Below are 6000 nucleotides of genomic sequence, written 5' to 3' on the forward strand. Positions count from 1 at the left end.
ATCCAATCCCGGTGGAAACCCAGTGTTGCACAAAAAGGAGGTCAAATGGTAAATCCTCTTGGACCCCGCCACCCTGGGCCTCCAAACTGCCCAAAGTCTCAACACAGCCTGAGTGAACGGCGTCAGAGAAGGGACGGTAACTCTCCCTATATCCTTACTCCACACCCTGGAGGCCAAAGGAAAGTCGCCGGACGCTGCCTGCTCTATAGCAATCCAGGATTTAGGTGCACCCATCGCGTGCCAACTGACGATCACACCCAATAGGATTGCAGTATAGTACCAACCTAGATTAGGGACATTAAGACCTCCCCTCGTTCTATCCCTATATAAAATGGACCTAGATACCCTAGGCGGCTTATGCTTCCATATGAAGCGGAACAATTTTCTCTGCCATATCCTGATGGCCCCATCCGGCACCGCCACCGGCAACGTCTGAAAGACATAGCAAAGCCGGGGTAGGATGTTCATCTTAATGGCCGCTATCCTGCCAAGCCAAGAGAGATCAGTCCTGTCCCACCTGTCCAAATCTTGTTGTATCTGAGACCACAATGAATCATAATTGAGTTTGTATAGAGAATCTAGATGGGCCCCCAGTTTAACCCCCAGGTATTTTATAGAGTCCTTAGCTTGACGAAAAGGCAATGCCTTCCCCACTAACGCATATTGGACCTCTGTCATGGAAACATTTAACAGCTCAGACTTGTCAGCATTGATCTTAAAGCCCGACAGTCTCCCAAACTCCCGAATCTCCTCTAATAAGACTGGTAAGGAGAGCTCTGGCTTGCTAAGAGTAAATAAAAGATCGTCTGCAAAGAGCGAGATCTTGAATTCTAAATCCTGAACCGATATGCCGTGTATGCCCACATGACGCCGTACTTTCTCGGCTAGAGGTTCTAACGAGAGGGCAAACAACAAGGGAGACAGTGGGCAGCCCTGACGCGTACCCCGCTTAACTGCAAAAGGGTCTGAATAAGCCCCATTGAGTTTGATTCGAGCATGCGGACCATTGTAAAGCTTTCTAACCCAATTAATAAAAAATTCCCCTATGCCCATAACTTCCATAACCTTAAATAAATACGGCCAATGCACCCGGTCGAACACTTTTTCAGCATCCACCGTCAAAAGCACCGACGGGATTTCATTAGTCTGTGCCCACCACATCAGTTCCACTACCCTACGTACATTGTCCGAGGCGAGCCGGCCAGGAATAAATCCCGACTGGTCCCTATCCACCAACCTAGGAGCTACTCTACCAAGGCGAAGAGCTAGCGCCCTCGCCAGAATTTTCAGGTCAATGTTAATCAGGGATATTAGCCTGTACGACCCGCAGAGAGTGTGATCTCTACCGGGCTTGGCCAGCACCGTGATTCCTGCGGTATTAGAGTCCTTGGAGATTATTCCTCCCCCCCTAAGATCATTATACATAGCCACTAGCGGAGGTAGCAATTCAGCACCAAAGACTTTATAAAACTTTCCAGTGAACCCGTCCAGCCCAGGAGCTTTCCCCAACTTGAGACCCTTAATGATAAGAGATATCTCCCCTACCCTCAATTCCTCATTGAGCACAGTACACTGCTCTGGAGATAATACCGGTAAATCAACAGCTTGTAAAGAGTGGGCGATCTCCTCCTCCGTGCAGAGGGGCTCCGAGTCATATAATTTGCGGTAAAATTGATTGAAACATTGCCCAATTTCCAGCTGAGAGTATGCATATTGCCCCTGATCTCCCTTAATCTTAGTAATTTGGGATTGCGCTGTTTTTTCTTTTAATTTACGGGCAAGCTGTCTCCCAGCCCTATTGCCCCATTCAAAATGATGCTGTTTCAGCAACTGTAGTTGGTACGCTATCTGATCCCCATCTAAAACTTGTAGCGCCTGCCGAGCGGCCAAGAGGGGTTGTAATAGACCAGGGTCGAGAGTGCGCTTGTGCCTCAATTCTAAACTAGCTACTCTCTCCAATAGAGAGAGTCTCTCCCGGTCCCTCTCCTTCTTAACATACGCCGCTCGGGCTATACACAGACCCCTCACATAGGCCTTTAAGCTATCCCAGACCGTCCCTGGTGTAACTTCACCGTTCCCGTTAATATCCAAATAATCGCTAATGTGCTGCCTGAGCTGAATCACAAACCCCTTATCCTCAAGCAATCTGTCATTCAATCTCCAAAATTTAGTACCAGCCCGGGAGTCTTTGGTCTGAAGAGTTAGCCAGACTGGGGCATGGTCAGACCATGTTATAGTGCCCACCTCCGCTTCCAGGACCTTCCCCACTAAATCCTTATCGATCAGAAAGTAATCAATCCTGGAATAGGATTTATGGGGGTGGGAGAAAAATGTATAGTTCCTAGATGTGGGATTGCGCAGCCTCCAAATGTCCAGGAGACCACGATCTCCCACAAGATGTTTAAGCGTTTTCCGTGCATGTTTTCCCCCCACTCCCCCTCTGTGGGAGTTATCAAGATAAGGGTATCTCGTGATATTAAAATCTCCCCCCACGATGAGGCGCCCCTCCGCCCAGTCGCTAATAACAGCCGATAGTTTCGTATAAAACGCAGCTTGATCTGCATTGGGGCCATACACATTCAGGAAAGTATACTTTTCTTCATTAATAGTTGCTTTTACTAAGATATAGCGACCCTCCACATCCCGGATTTCAGAAAAAACATCCGCCATTACCTGATTAGCAAACAATATCCCGACCCCTGTGTATTTATTATGAACAGTAGCGGCGGCATGAAAAACTTGTGGGTGCCCTTTAGAAACCAACAAACGCTCGTAGCGTTTTCTAATGTGGGTTTCCTGGCAGAAAATAATATCCGCCTTGTGATGGGCCATATCACGTGTGAACATTTGTCTTTTGTGATATGTGTTCAGGCCCTTGACATTAATAGAAAGTATTTTTAAAGGCTTCATGGTGCTGTGTTTAAGTGCAACCAAAGCCACAATAAAGTTACTGCATGGCCGCTGAGACTTGGCCCTCCATAGTTTTTACTCATAACTATTCGCCTCTCGCCCAGTGGAGTTAGTCTACTCCCACAAGTACTCCTCCCCTTGTTCCCCCCTCCCCCCCCCCACCTCCCCAACCCTCCCCCCCTTCCAACCACTCTGTCCAGAGTGGATCTCCTCCATTTGAGACCTAACGTCACCGCAGGACCTGAACATGGTCCCCTCTCCTCCATATCAATAAACACAAAACAATTATAACAGTGTAAACAGTTAACCCTCTGTAATAACCGTGAGTGCAAAATCATGGTCCCTCGTGGCTTAACAGACCACCTATTAATCCACTGTATACCACAGGTCCAGTAATATCGCCAAAACTCCAACTCAGTCTATGTCCTCCATACCCTGGCTGTTACCGCCAGCTCCCCAGGACGCCATATCACAGTCCAGACTAGCTCATCCTGGTTCCTCGAGACCCGAGGTGCCCGCGGATCTGCGGCGTAATCTTCTTCCCCCATTGTCCACTCTTTTCCAACGTGGCCGGTCATTTTTCCCGCTATTACTCGTTGCAATAGATGCAGAGGGCCCCTCGGAACCCACGGCTGGTAATCCGGCGGCTCGCAGTATGTCCTCCGCTTCCATCACTCGTTGTACTCGGGACTGTACTCCGTTTATTGAGAAAAGTAGACCGAATGGGAAGAGCCATCTGTACTTGATATTTTGGGCGCGAAGTATGGTAATGACATCCTTAAATTCACGCCTTTTCCGGATAGTGGAGATTGCCAGATCCTGGAACACCTCAATTTTACAGTCTTTCCAAGTTATAGAACCCAGGGCTCGCGCTGCTCGTGCTACCGCTTCCTTTACAAGGAAGCTATGAAAGCAGGCTATTATGTCCCTCGTCTGCTTATTCCTGGGGTTACCAAAAGCTCTATGTGCTCTCTCTAGCACCACTTCACGCGGCTTCTCCTTAAGGCCCTCCGGATCCAACAAATAAGCACATATGTCCTGCACCACTTGTGTGCAGTCTTTAAAGGCGTCCCCTTCTGGCACCCCACGGAATCTGAGATTTACTCGCCTGGTTCTATTTTCCAGATCTTCGACGTGTGAATGGAGCTCCTCGTGAGCGTCCCGAAGCTGCCCCAGCTCCTCCCGGACCGAGTCCAGCTCCGCTTGCGTGTCCTGCAGGCCCTGCTCAGTTTCGTCCGCTCTCCGTTCCAGTTCGCGGACATCTTTCTTTGTGCTCTCTATCATGTCTCCGAGTTCCTGACGGAAACGGGCCATGTCCCCCCCGCAATTCTTGGAACCAGGTGCGAAACTCACCCCGATTTGGGACCTCCGCATCCGCGGGTACCTGTGCCGGCTCCGCCTCCCCCTCAGGCTCCGGGATCGCCGCCATCTTGCCTCCTTCCTCAAGTGCTCGCCGCCGCAAAGGAGAAGCGATTTAAATCCGGCTTTTTCCGTGGTGTAGCCATGTGTGGTGTGCAGGGACCCCGAAACAGCAAAATTCAACGTCCGCAGATCCGGCTAGGCACCGATGGGGGTGGATTACCGGTGGAGGAGAGGGGAGCCGAGGTCTTAAGCGGCCATCTTAGCGGGTGACGTCACTGGTCTCCCCTCTTGCTCTCCTTCCTTTCTCTCACTCCCCGTCTCTGTCTTTCCCAGTGCTCTCACTGTCACTCTCTTGCTCTCCTTCCTTTCTCTCACTCCCCTTCTCTCTTTCCTAGTGCTCTCACTGTCACTCTCTTCCTCTCCTTCCTTTCTCTCACTCCCCTTCTCTGTCTTTCCCAGTGCTCTCACTGTCGCTCTCTTGCTCTCCTTCCTTTCTCTCACTCCCCTTCTCTGTCTTTCCCAGTGGTCTCACTGTCGCTCTCTTCCTCTCCTTCCTTTCTCTCACTCCCCTTCTCTGTCTTTCCCAGTGCTCTCACTGTCGCTCTCTTGCTCTCCTTCCTTTCTCTCACTCCCCTTCTCTGTCTTTCCCAGTGGTCTCACTGTCGCTCTCTTGCTCTCCTTCCTGCCTGTCCCACTATCTCTCTCTCACACTGAATTACAAGCTGCTAGTGCATTGGGAACCCATTCTCCCTTCTCCTTCCTACTCCACCCCTCCTAACTCCCAGCATTTGACTCTGGGGCACTTGCAATTTGCTCCTGATCTCAGCGCCCTTCATACAAAAACCTGGAAAAAGGGGGGAAGTGTGTGCTTTCTGTCGGGCCAGGCCTCCATATCGGCGGCCAGCACCGGGCGTCGTTCAGAGGACAAAACGCATGGTACCCCATCCAAGGCTGGCACATACACCAGCATCTCCCCACCCGGGTCCCCAGGAACAGGCTGATCCAGCCCCCCCCCCCAGGACTGGATCGAGCACATGAGTGGGTGACCCCCTTGGTCAGCAAACCAGGCCTGCTTTATATCCAGGCTGGCCCTGACAGGGAGAGGCCCTCCCGGCTCCATCCCTTCTTCCCGCCTAGGACTGTCCCTCCTTGAGCAGGGGGAAGGCCGTGTAAGGACCCAGGCTGATGTATGGATTTTCCAGTGGCTTTTCAACATGCTGCACAGCCCCTTTTGGATCTGATGGCTGGATTTCTGTGGAGGTTCTGCTGCCTCTGGGCAGATGGATCAAATCAGCCCCTAAACTTTTACATTTTTTTTTTTAAGTGAGTTGGAAAGTGCTGACAAACAGGCCGCTGTGTCCCAGAACGCACACCTGGAAAAGGAGGGCGAGGATTTCGTGCGGTCCGTCTTCTCCCCCTGCTGCTCTGGAGGGCATCACCCAGCACCCACATGCTTTGCGGGGTTTCTTCTTTGAACTCAACTCCGGGAAAACTCCCTCTATGACTTAGAAAGCTTCTGTTTCACCATAAGGCCCTGGGCTACCATGCTCTGCCCTCTGCTAGCCTTGTCTGTGCTAAGAGGCCCTCTGCGACTCTACCGGCCCCTGCGTGGTTGGGTGAGAAAACAAAAACGGTGGGGGGGGGGGGGGGGAGGAGGGCATGGAGGGGAAGGGGTGAACCAAAGAAGGAAGCTGGTGTACAGATTAGAAGTACAGGAAAGGCAACAAG

The sequence above is a fragment of the Rhinatrema bivittatum genome, chromosome 19 (assembly GCF_901001135.1).
Source record: "Rhinatrema bivittatum chromosome 19, aRhiBiv1.1, whole genome shotgun sequence".
NCBI lineage: Eukaryota > Metazoa > Chordata > Amphibia > Gymnophiona > Rhinatrematidae > Rhinatrema > Rhinatrema bivittatum.